The sequence below is a fragment of the Lissotriton helveticus genome, chromosome 4_1 (genome assembly GCF_964261635.1).
Source record: "Lissotriton helveticus chromosome 4_1, aLisHel1.1, whole genome shotgun sequence".
In the NCBI taxonomy this organism is placed as follows: Eukaryota; Metazoa; Chordata; class Amphibia; order Caudata; family Salamandridae; genus Lissotriton; species Lissotriton helveticus.
Window position 1 is genome coordinate 850,432,704 of NC_136063.1, and position 13,237 is coordinate 850,445,940.

The 13,237-nt window shown below is 45.3% G+C and overlaps 2 long non-coding RNA genes across 2 annotated transcripts in view; one reads left to right on the forward strand and one right to left on the reverse strand.

Moving 5' to 3' along the window:
• LOC144827356 (uncharacterized) overlaps positions 1-2,402 on the reverse strand; it is a 189,018-nt gene extending 186,616 nt beyond the window's left edge. The window contains exon 1 of the long non-coding RNA XR_013610149.1: positions 1,882-2,402. This is a non-coding gene — a long non-coding RNA (uncharacterized LOC144827356). The remainder of the gene's footprint in view (positions 1-1,881) is intronic.
• A 252-nt stretch (positions 2,403-2,654) lies between these two features.
• The window catches only part of LOC144827357 (uncharacterized), a 45,946-nt gene continuing 35,363 nt past the window's right edge, over positions 2,655-13,237 (forward strand). The window contains exon 1 of the long non-coding RNA XR_013610150.1: positions 2,655-2,759. This is a non-coding gene — a long non-coding RNA (uncharacterized LOC144827357). The remainder of the gene's footprint in view (positions 2,760-13,237) is intronic.

The following is a 13,237-nucleotide window of genomic DNA, read 5'->3' on the forward strand; positions in this document are numbered from 1 at the left end:
ATTTAGACAGAACCTTCTCTTTCGATGTGTAAGTTAGAAAGTAAACCAATATTCTCCTAGGCTTGGTCCTGTTAGTGTTAAGTCTGAAGGGCTCCTTGTGAATTCCCTGTATGTCTTTAGCAATCTCCTGCTCTGAATCCTCCAACTGTTGCTCCCTTTTAATCAGTTGAACTATGTCGGATTTAATATCACCCCCCTCTTTGCCTTCCTGGACTCTTAAGATCTTCAAGTTGTTCCATCTCTGGAAGTTTTCCAACCTTTCTACCCTGTGTTGCTGGTCCCTCTCTTTTGTTTTTAACCCCGCTATCTCAGCACTATCAGCCTGTACTACCTCTCTGAGCTCCCTTACCTCCCTTTCTAGGATTGTTGTTCTGTTACTCAAATCATCCATCTTCCTTTCCAGGGCCTCACAGACCGACCTTATTTCCTTCTGATTTGCCTCTGAGACGTCAAATCTACGTTTAATTTCAGTGGTCAGGGCTGCTAAAAAAACTCCAATAGAGGTGTCCTCCCCGCTGGAGGGAACCAGAAAGAGAGAGAAGGTGGCGAGGGTGGTGTGCAAAATTTAAAAAAATCGGACACCTTAAAAGATGCCGGAAACTTCAGCTGCACCGAGGCACCCAACCTCCTCAATGATTCAATCCTTTTCCCTAGTTCCCATTGCCTTTAGGAGGTAACACTTGATAGGCCTGATCTAAATTTATATCCCTGGATCGACTTCTTACTCAGAGGTTTAGACAGAACCTTCTTTTCGATGTGTAAGTTAGAAAGTAAACCAATATTCTCCTAGGCTTGGTCCTGTTTGTGTTAAGTCTGAAGGGGTCCTTGTGAATTCCCTGTATGTCTTTAGCAATCTCCTGCTCTGAATCCTCCAACTGTTGCTCCCTTTTAATCAGTTCAACTATGTCGGATTTAATATCACCCCCCTCTTTGCCTTCCTGGACTCTTAAGATCTTCAAGTTGTTCCATCTGTGGAAGTTTTCCAACCTTTCTACCCTGTGTTGCTGCTCCCTCTCTTTCGTTTTGAACCCCGCTATCTCAGCACTATCAGCCTGTACTACCTCTCTGAGCTCCCTTACCTCCCCTTCTAGGATTGTTGTTCTGTTACTCAAATCATCCATCTTCCTTTCCAGGGCCTCACAGACCGACCTTATTTCCTTCTGATTTGCCTTTTAGACTTCAAATCTACTTTTAATTTCAGTGGACAGGGCTGCTAAAAAAACTCCAATAGAGGTGTCCTCCTTGTCCGATTTTTTTAAATTTTGCACACCACCCTCGCCACCTTCTCTCTCTTTCTGGTTCCCTCCAGCGGACTGTTTTTCGTTGGTACTATGATGAAAGTCTTTTGAGGACTGATTCCTCCTCCCCTGGAATTTTATATCACTCCCCAGAGGCAGCTAGCGTATCTGAGACGAGAACTTGATATTGATTTGGGCTCATGTCCTTGGACCAATCTTCCATACTCCCTTCCTCTGGGGTTTTCCCTTGCACCCCTTGTTCCTTACTTGCCCCTCCTGATGCCCTTTTACCCCCGCCATATTACTTTTGCCCACAATAAGTGTTTTAGGCAGAACCTTGAAATAGGTCCTAAATGAAGGAGTGACCTTAATCCTCTGCTCCAGGGTATGTTTTTTTTCAGAACTTTTTTAGGGGGGTTTGAAACAGCACGAGGACCAGATGTTTCCCTTATTAGAGGTCTTGGTCTATCAGCTCTTTTACCTCCCTCCCTTCCTCCTCCTTCACCTTTAATGCAATCCCTACTGAGTCAGAGTTTACCCAACCTCCACCTCTCCCTGCACTCCTTAATATATATCCGGATATTCCACTGATCCCCTTCACACAGGCAGTCTCACCCTCTGACCTCCTCCTGCCCTTACCCACCTTCAGTCCTGTAGTCTCCTTCTGCGCCCTTCCTGACACTGAGGCTGAATTGATAGTCAGGTTAACTGTCTTGGAGCTTCTTTGGTGCCAGACTCGATCACCTCTCTGGTCCTGACAGCTTTCCCTCTGCCACTGCCTCTGCCTCCTTTACCCCAGAAAGGGATCCTTGTGGCCGCGCACCGCCCTCTGGGTAGCTCCAGGGCCGCACTTTCCCACGTCCGCTCCGTCGCAGTGTTTGCTGTCGGTTGCCGTCCGATCTGCCCGATCCGCCCACAGGACGCCGCCAAGGCTGCCAGGTATTATTTTGAGTTTAGCAGTTGCTGGTTACTTTATCTCCGGTATAAAACAAGCATTTGTCATGTGGGGTTCGCAAGGATGAAGGCAGAGACGGCGTACTATTTATTTATTTATTATACTTTATTTATTTTCCTGATAAGAGCACCGGGGAAAAGCTCCAGCTCAGTGTGTGGCAGGGCCACCAATGGCCTAACATGACCTCCCGCGTTCCTAGTGTCCCCCATCACGTGATGACAGAACACTAGAGCGCACACTACAGCATTTAGTCGAGAATCAAGCTGTTTGGGTCCCCGGGGGACTTGGCACGAGCCAGTGTCCCCCTGGGATATTTCGCACAATGGGATTTTCCACGCGGCGCGATTGGCTGGTTGGGGGGATGGGGACGGGCTGGTTCGTGTTCGGGGTGGGAGCGGGAGGGTGACGTCACTCGACAGGAGTGAAGGAGCGGTGGCGTCGTGTTTTTTGAGCGTCAGCTGAGAGAATTCCTGTCAGCGTTTGACAGTTATCGGCTGTAGCGGCGTTTGCAGTGTCAGCGGAGGTGCGGAGAGGCAATGTCAGCTGAAGACATTGCAAGTGAGGCGGTGAGAGCGCAGGTGGCAGTGGGACGCACAGATTTATTGTGTCCTGAGCATTTATTGACGGCGCTGAAGAGGCGAAGCGCACGAGGCGCTTGGCGGCTGAAGGGGTGAGTCGTGCTGTGGCAGCATGCATGCCCCTGTCCAGTCGTCCTGTTGAGGCTGCGAGTGAGGAAACACTGCCTGCCATGAAGCCTCGCCGAGCGCGCTCTGTTGGAAGGGGAGCTCGAGGCAAGAAGGCTGTACTGCGCTCAGCATCAGAGCCGGGTATGCTGAGGGGAGGACAGGTGTTAATGGCCCCTCAGACAGGGAAAAAAGCGGGGAAATGAACTGGTAAACGTAGCGCTAGTGAAGAGAACAGTCAGCAGCAATTTTCTATAAGTGAAGGCACGCTTTTGGTTGGTTATGCCTGCACAGTTACCAGGTGTACGGTTTATACAACGAGAGTCAGCATTATCAGGAAGGTTGAATACAGTGCGTTATGTTGTAGGTCAGGATAACGCTAAGATTAACATAGCGCCTGAGGCTTGGTCTGGGGGGCCTGTGACTGCTTTAGTAGATTACCCCACGGACAGCGATGAAGAAGAGGAGGGGCATGAGGAGGTTTCTGGGGCTGGACTTGCTGGTTGTGGAGAGTCAGAATTAACTATGCACAGCATGCAGGTTCAGGAGCGAGCAGAGTTTCAGGAGGTCTTGCTGCCTCACGCTAGAGGCCCCCCAAGGGTGAATTTTGGAGTGGACAACAGGCAAGTGGAGGGCATCGTTGACACGCCGGTATATGACTTCCAGACGGAAGAAGGTGCTTGTTGGGTCAGTGTGGGTGAGGCAAGTTCTTTGTAGGTGGGGGGTTGTGGCACGTATGGGGCTGCTAACATGGACAGTGATGTGGTGGCGGTTTTTCCGGAGCCCAGGCCACCGCCGCGTCTTCCACAGGTGGAGTTTGACTCAGACATGGGTCCACAGCAGGGGCAGTGGGTATGGGTTAAACACTCTGAATTGTCCAAGAAGTTAGTATCTGGTGGAAATACAGATCAGTTAAAGTTGAAAGCGGTTCCTCGCTGGAGCGGCGGGAATTTGGTAGCGGACTCTGGTTACAGGTCTGTTGCCCAGAGTTCTGTTCCTATTATGGCGAAGCAAAGTGCGGCTTTGGGTGCATCACAGCATATCCGAAGCGAATCTGGTGCGGATTTTGGGTCATCGGCCGGGCGATCGCAGCAGAGGCCTGTGTCCAATTGGGTAAGATATGATGGTGGCATTGGAGATGGCTCAATGCCGAGCACAAGTTTTGGTGATACTATAGTTCATGATGATTTTGGTGGTGCATACGAGGGTATTGACAAAGAGAATGTGGTTAATTCAAGGGATTGGGTGTTGAGGGAGGAGGCTCCTGGCTTGGGCGGTCAAGAGTTTGGAGTGAGGGGGGGGTCATCTCACTTCTTCTAGTGTGTTGCGGAGAACTGGAGTGGTTTTCTCTGCAGATCGAGGACGGCGGGGCAGACATCATCAGCGTGATGGTCTTAAAGAATTCCAGCAAAGGGCTACACAGCTGCCGTCAGGTAAGAAGGCTTGGTGGGCTGCGTGGACATGGCCTTTTGCGAGCTGCTCATGTGAGGGGCCCAGGAACGTTGGTTAAGAGGGGAGTGCAAATGTTCAAAGTGAGTTGTCCAAGTTACCACAAGAAGCACAGCAGTCAATTATGGGGTCTAAGGGTCAGGTTGAGGGGGTGGGGGGCAAGTCCTGTTTCATCTATAGGTAGTTCCTCGATGAGTGAGGGTCAAGGGTGTGGTCGTGCAAAACTACCCTATATGGGTCTGGCCATGCCCTTGGGCACGCATTTATCACAAAGGACGAGGCAAAGAATTTGGAGTCATGATTACGTGGACGTTTTCCGTCTATTACATAGAGACCTGCAGGCTAGAGAGGGATCGAAGGAAGAAGAACTGGAGCTGCCCGTCGCCCCAAAGTGCCTAAGACCATAGAGAACTGGACGGCCGCTTTTATAATTTATGCAAGTGTATATTGTTAGCGGTATCCAGAGAGGGCGGTATTATTATTGAAGTACATTGACATCATCAGGAGGGCACATTTGCAGGCGGGAGGCTACGCCTGATTGAACTACGAAGAAGAGTTTAGGGCCAGAGGGAGTTTGTTCAATGACAAACCGTGGGGGGAGGTTGATCAGGAGCTGTGGCTCCAATGGATGTCAGGGCATCAGGCATCAGCTACGATTCACACGGCAAGTGGTCTTCCCATAACTTATCGGCCCTTTCTCCAGCGTCCCGCTCCATTGGGTGCGGGTGGGTTGGGAAGGGGACAGCTGTCTGCCACGGGAGCGTGTTGGGGCTGTAATCGGGGTTCCTGTGTCCGTCAATATTGCAAATTCAAGCATGAGTGTGCCCAGTGTGGGGGCCGGCATGCCATATTTCAGTGTTTCCCCAATCACCACCAAGGGGATCAAGGGAGGGGGCAGAGAGGCAGAGGGACCTTCCCACCTCTTGTACCAAAAGGCTCCTACCCCAATTAGGCTTCAGGCTATCCTGTCCTGTCTGGAGTAGGTTTTCGGATTGGATATCAAGGTCCTCGGGTGCAGCGTTGGGCCGATAATTTAAAATCAGCAAAAGAATTACCTCAAGTAGTCAGAGCTAAACTGGATAAGATATTGGAATTGGGCAGAATAGCGGGTCCTTTTTGTCTCTATCCCCTGCCCAACTTGATGGTCTCGCCTTTGGGGGTTGTTCCAAAGAAAGCCCAAGGTGAGCTTCATCTCATTCACCATCTGCCCTGGCCGGAGGGCCAGTCGATAAATGATTTCATCTCGGTGGAGGACACTGCGGTGTCCTATGCCTCAGTAGATGATGCTTTGCGTCTGGTTTGTGTGGCTGGAGTGGGGGCGCAGCTTGCAAAATGTGATATTCAAGCGGCTTTTCAGTTGATGCCTATCCACCCATTGGATTTTGAACTGCTTGGAATGTATTTTGAGGAAGCATTCTATGTAGATCGTGTGTTGCCCATGGGCTGTTCCATCCTGTGTTCTCTTTTCGAGACTTTTAGCACGTTCTTGGAATGGTGTGTAATGCGAAAATCTGGGCATAAGGCAGTTTGTCACTACTTGGACGATTTTTTGTTTATTGTACAGGCAGGCAGTGAGCAATGCCACAAGGTGTTAGCTTGCTTTCAGGAGATGACAGGCGTAATCGGAGTGCCATTGACTCCAGAAAAAACGGAGGGTCCAACGACAAAGTTAGTCTTCTTGGGCATAGAGATCGATACTGAGGCAATGGTCGCTCGTTTGCCCTTGGCTAAGGTGCAGGAGATCAAGGCCTTTTTGAGGGAAGTTCTGGGTGCAAAGAAGTTGGAGCTCAGACAGGTTCAGCGGCTATTGGGGTATCTCAATTTTGGCTGTAGAGTGGTGAGAGCGGAAAAACCTTTTGCAGACGACTTGGTTTTGCTATGTCGGGAGCCTCCTTGCCGCATCACCACATAAGATTGACAAACAAGGTGAAAGAGGATTTGGTCATTTGGTTGAGATTCTTGGAGAAATTCAATGGTGTGTCGATCAACTTTGTGAAGGACGACACGGTGTGGCAGGTCCAGATTTTCTCTGACGCTTCAGGGGCCCAAGGTTTTGGGCAATTTTGGGAAGGGCGCTGGTGCGCTGAGAGTTGGCGGGAGAGTTGGTTAGCACAGGGCCGTAGTATCGCCTTCCTGGAGTTCTTTCCGCTACTGGTGGCGTTGCAGGTGTGGGGAGAGGAGTTCAGGGATCGCTGTGTACTATTTCACATCGACAATATGGCGGTGGTAAGTTTGGTCAATGGGCAGAGAGCAAGAGATGTGAGGGTACTACATTTGTTGCGAGCATTTATGTTGCAAACCCTTAAGCTGAACATCGTCTTTAGAGCCAAGCATATTCCTGGGGTGAACAACTCAATCGGCGATGCTCTGTCTCGTTGCAATTGGCAGAAGTTCCGGGTGTTGTCGCCAAAAGCGGACAGATGCAAGACGGCGATCCCTTTGACCATTTGGGACCTGGGGGAGTGAGGATTGCGGAACTGGTGGAGCATTCCCTAGCTAATTCCACGAGAAGGAGCTACCAGCAAGCGTGGTCTGAATTTTTAACGTATGCTTCGGCACAAGATCAGGATGGCACAGCAGTTGGAAATGAACAGTTCATGTTAGGTTTTGTGTTACAATTGATGGACAAGGGTTTGTCGCATACAACGATTTCAGGCAAACTTGCGGGCATTTCATTTTATAGTCAGTTGCTGTTAGGTAAGGTAGTACAGGTCGGGTTTTTGTTGCGGAGGATGCTGAAAGGTTTTGGGCGAAGCAAAGTTCATGTTAAGTCTTTGAGAGAACCTATTACATTTGAACTGTTGAGGCGGATTTTAAGAGTTTTGCCTAGTTGTTGCTACAGTGAATGGGAATTAGTTAGGTTCAGGTTGTTCATGGTCTGGATGTTCTTTGACGCGTTCTGGGTTTCAGAACTATTGGGTTTAAGGCACCAGACTGGGATCCAGACATCGGATATAAAATTTTTGAATGAGAAAGTTTTACAGATCAGGCTGAGACAGTCAAAGACAGACCAAAAAGGGGTTGGAACTTGGATAAAATTGGGAGGGAGTGGGGTGGTGGGTTGTTGTCCGTTGGAAGAGTGGGAGTCATTTTTAAAGTCAAATGTTTTTCGTTCTGGGGTCATTTTTTGTCATGACCAAGGGGGACAGTTGACTTGTTTTCAGTTTTTATCAGTACTGAAAAAAGGTCTATCATTGGTGGCGGGAAATCCACAGTGCTTTGGGACCCATTCTTTTAGAATAGGAGCCGCTACAGAAGCTGCCAGACTGGGTTGGGGGAGGGAGGAGATACAGCGCATTGGAAGGTGGAAATCAAACTATCTATCTATCTATCTATCTGCTACAGATATGTTCGGCTGTGAAATGCATTTGCCCTTTTTGTATACTAGTTAATGTTGGTTTTTTATCATAGGTTGAGTGTTGGATTTCCCCAGGAAAAAGAGGACATGGATTGTGGGCCATTCTTTGGTAAAATGGTCATCAGTTTTTGCCGAACAGCAAATCTGTGGAAGGGGTTTGGGTTTGTATGGAAAAGACCATGAGGTGTTGTGGAAAGGGGTGGGGGGTATGAAGTGGAATGAACTATTTCCTTTGCTGTCCAAACTGGCTGCTGAATGGGGAATCCCAGATCTCCTAATCATACACCTGGGAGAAAACGATTTGGTTGAATTATCAGGCCTAACCCTGATAAAGCAAATGAAGATGGATCTAGCAGTACTTAAAAATAATTGGATGGGAACAATGGTTGTATGGACAGAATTTGTGTATAGGCACCAATGGAGAGGGGCTCGATTACATTCGGCGGTGGAAAAAGCCCGTCGAAAATTGAACAGAGCGATGAAAATTTTCTGCACGGCAATGGGTATAACTGTCTTGGCGCATGAGCATTTTTCAAGCAAGTTGCTTCACTTGTCCAGGTGCGATGGGGTGCATTTGTCGCAGATGGGGCAAGCGTATTATCTTATGGAACTACGTGATGTGTTGGCAAAGTTGTGGGGGGTTGATCTATGGTGTTCTCATAAGGAAGTTTAAATTTTGTTTTATATTGCAGAGTGTTTGGGGGGGGCAGGAAAACACTTGAGGTTTTCCTGGATGGTGTGTTTTTAGGGGATAGGATAGTCTAGAGCAAACGTATCCTTTCTCTCTGGGGGGGGGGGTAGGTGGAAAAGGGAAAGGAAAAGTTGGAAGGAAAAACATTGGATTGGTATTAAAACAGTTTTGGAGTTTTGGCAAATAATGAAATCATTGGGGAATGGTGATGTAAAAACCAGTTGGGTAAAAGGTTTTGGAAAATTATACAAAGGTGTTTGTTTAATAAATGTAAGGTTCGGAGTCTGTCTTTGGCTGTCCTAATAATAAAAGTGACCTTTTATGCTATATAGCAGAGTTGTGTGGAGTGTCCTTATTTGCGCGATGGGTCCCGGGGGGACTTGGCACGAGCCAGTGTCCCCCTGGGATATTTCGCGCAATGGGATTTTCGACGCGGCGCGATTGGCTGGTTGGGGGAATGGGGAGGGGCTGGTTCATGCTCGGGGTGGGAGCGGGAGGGTGACATCACTCGAAAGGAGTGAAGGAGCGGTGGCGTCGTGTTTTTTGACCCACCCTTATTTTTTGGTTAGTCGGTGAGGGTTTTCTTTTTATATATGTCAGTTTTTGGTTTTTATAAAAAAAAAAAAAAAAGCCGAAATAAGAAATGTCACTCTAGGGCAGTCTTGACAGTTCTCCTTTTGTGTTATATTTTTGTTTAGGCGTGTTTTTAGGGGAAAGGATGGTCTAGAGCGGATGTATCCTTTCTCTCTGGGGGGTGGGGAGGGTAGGTGGAAAAGGGAAAGGAAAAGTTGGAAGGAAAAACATTGGATTGGTATTAAAACAGTTTTGGAGTTTTGGCAAATAATGAAATCATTGGGGAATGGTGATGTAAAAACCAGTTGGGGAAAAGGTTTTGGAAAATTATACAAAGTTGTTTGTTTAATAAATGTAAGGTTCGGAGTCTGTGTTTGGCTGTCCTAATAATAAAAGTGATCTTTTATGCTATATAGTAGAGTTGTGTGGAGTGTCCTTATTTGCGCGAATGGGTATTATTGCTGTTTTCTGCTCTTAGCTTTTCACACACACTCCTATTTCTCCTGCTACCCAAGTCTAGCTGGCCGCAATATTTTCCTCCTTCCTGAATCTGTCTCTTTGCATTTTGTTTTTGTTTAAACTGACCATACCCTTTACTAATTACATTTTAGTCATGTTGATCGATCTTGATTTCTGTATGAGGATGTACTAAATGTTTTTAATTGGTGTGGAATTCTTCTTGTGTTGTGTTTTCCTGTCATTAATATTTGATGTTTTGCACACATACTTTACACATTGCCGCTAAGTTAAGCCTGACTGTTCTGCACCAAGCAAACAGAGGGTTGCGCAGAGGTTGATTCGGGGTTGGCTTGTGACTTCAGCCTTACAAGGATTGTGGTTGCTACCTGAGGAGAGTTTTAACTTATCAACCAGTAACCCAGCAGACATGTTTTACAATAAATTGTATGAAGACCATGTGAAAATTGAACTTTGATAGGTAGGGAGCAAGTCACCAATCATTGCTAAATGAAATATATGAATAATGCCCTTAAAACATCTCTTCACAGATAAAGACATCTCTGCCTCCTTTACCAGGCTTATACTCTGTCCAACCTGCCTAAAGCCTCCATGTGGACAAATATTAGTTGCAACCACTTTTCTCTTATGTCAACATAAAATAGGCAAAATGATAGAAAGTGACTTTTCTCCTCATTTCTAACATAGTGACAGTGAAAAATGGCGGAAAGATATTTTGCTTTATTTGTGGACTAAGATGAAAATTCAAATCCCTTAAACAAACTTACTATAAAAAAAAGACAATAAACGAGGTTTAGTGCAGCACAATTACTTCTATTTACTTCAGCAGGTCTTAATATTATCTCATTCTAGCCCCAATGTTGATTGAAACAATAGGTTAAAATTCCTTACTTTGTTCTGCTGAATTAAATGATCTCTAATAAGAGCTTGCCTAACTACATTCCCTGGATCAGATCGAAAACGGTGCTGTCCTAACCTTATAATGGTATGCATAATTTATTTTTACCCAGGCTGCGATTGTTTATTAGAAGATTTTCTTTGATCCATTCTTTTTTTTTTAAATATATTTTATTTTAAATTTCTCTTTGATCCATTCTTGATGAGTAGAAACCAGCATGCTCTATGCAGAAAAACTCTGGGGCTTCGAAGATTAAACCAAAAATTGACTCAGAACATTAGTGGCTTAAGATACGCCTTTCAATTAATGCTGTAATTGTTCACCTTCTTCTTGAATAATATGATTGGACTTGATTTTGGGGCACCCCAAATTTACACAAAAAAGTAATTTAATGAAACTATTAATGTACACATATCTTCAAACCCACAGAGGTCATCTCTTTAGAGGGTGTTGTTTTTTGTTGCCCTGTAAGTGTGTAGTAACACACAGTCTCTAATGCAGCCTGAAATTAAAGGTAGTGAAAATCTTAGAGAATTTTGAAAAAATCAGATTAATTTTTAATATGGTTGCTGCAGTTTCACTCTAGTGTTGCACATCAATCCTATCCAATTTAAGCAGACAATTATTAAGGGTACGTTTTCTCAGGGCTGCATAATGTTTGCCAACAATCAGGAGCCTAACCTTAATAACATTAGATAGCAGCTTCTTAGTTACACAATAAAATTATACTCTTGACAGTAAATTATGAATTGCATTGTCTCTTCTGGGTATTAAAAGAGAATAATTTGCATTCATGAGATATGAATGTGCCACAAATTGAAGGGCTGGCACGTCTTAACAAATTCTTTGACCTGGAGATCATTAATAAGAGCATTGAAAATCATATGGCCTTGACCGTGGGAATATACGATTTAGGTACAGCATTACCAGATATTTGAAAATACTACTGTGCAGCACAACTGAGAAAAATAAAAGACTAGACGTTTGCACTTCAAGACAAACTGGTGGTCAGGGTGGAGAAACATGCATTAGGGGCTAATAGGTACCCCACCATCCTGTATAGCACCTGGCCAGCCAAAACACTGCCCTTCCACACTGCCATGATGCTATATATTTGGACACGACAGTCTTAGGTTGGAAGTAGACCCTAACAGGGCAGACACTACTTTGGGATAGTGACACTTTGGAAGAGCTTAGAAACCTAACATGATTCATGAGATGGGATATAATAGGACTCTCAAAACTGGGTGACATATGGGCAAATGAGGATGTAATCCCCTTTGAGACCCTCAGCAAAGACTACCACCTGGCACCCACAAAATGCTGTAAATACCTGCACATCAGACACGCTATAGTTGCACCATGACCAAAGCAACAGCACTGGGAGAGGCATCCCCACTAGAAGAAAGGTTGCTGATGGACCCACTGAATTAAAAAGTGATGTATAGGAAAATAATAAAAAATTCCCATGATGCTCTCCAGAAATTAAAGGTCGATTGGAACAAGAAGTAGGTGATTTTGAGGAAGAACAACAGGAAGAAGCCCTAAGGGGCCTGTGCGAAATCGCCATAAGAGCAGCTCTCGGGTTGCACAACTCTGTGTCCTCCACAGATCATACTAGTAATGAACACTCCTGCACAAGATTGAGAGGAGCAGCCCTTGGCAATGCCTACAGGCATGCATTCAGGATGGCTCCTCCTTCCACATAATCTGAGGTTGCCCACAAATACAGGTCTTCTGCAGCGAGGTGAAGGAATGTATGACACAAGTGACAGGGCTGTAAATTAAGCAGAATGGCAAATGTTTTAAACATTTGGGGGAGGAAATAACTCCCAAATATCTGAAACTATGGGTGGGACTGTGCTTGATAGTGGTGAAACACAACATTGCCAAAAGATGGAGAGTGGCAGTACAACCATGCTGCACCAAATGGCGGCACAATATGGACTACTGCAGGTTGGTGGAAAGGCTCCTCTATGAGGGGAGTGGCTGCCTCAAGAAATAGGAAACAGTAAGGTTGGAATGACATGTATTTTCAGTTATTAAGGGGGAACTATGGTTGGACAACGGTGGGACAATGTGGATGAGACAATAAAGACCGAGGAGTGAGGAGATATGAAAGATGACCTTGACATCTCCCAGGGAGGAACGTTTCCCTACCCAGTGAAACAATGGTAACTGAAATGGTAACTAAAATGTTGGTGACAACTGTTTCATGTTTTGTTTATAGAAGCATTAAAAAGACTTTAAAAAAAATCATAGGGACCAAAGTAAGCCCTGTTCCTGGTTGATTCTAGAACTAGCTGTGTGTTCAACAGCCAGTACACACTGTAGCACATCATTATTACTTTGGTAAGCACGGCAAATGAAATTGATAAACAAATTCAGGGAATTGGATATTTGTAAAGTAACTCTTAATAGAATCTTATCAACATTATCAAATGCTGCTTCTAAATCTAAAAAGCTTTAAAAAGTCCCCTTTTCTTCAAAAAAGAATATTTAATCGCTATTATATAAGGAGAGAACGCTTTTTCAACAGTGCCCTTTTGCTGGTAAAAGCCAGCTTGTCAGTCAGTAAGTGTAAAAAAATGGATTGTTAGTAGGAATGAATGTGAGTTCTTTCAAAGTAATAAGTCAAAAATCCTGTTTAATCCATCACACATGTTCAAAATTAAATCTGGGCTCACCTCTGGTGGCAATGGCACAGAGTAGGAAGGCTTAACTTAGAGAAAAGAGTATCAAGTATTCAGCAGTACCATAACAGTTTAAAACCCAAGACAAAACACAATAAAGATCCCATGACCAATTCCTAAACATAGAGGCAATGTTAATTTGAAAAGTTACACAAACTGATTAAAATCCAATCACAGAAACCAGGCATTTACATTTATAAAGTTTAGGGTAAAAAGTAACAA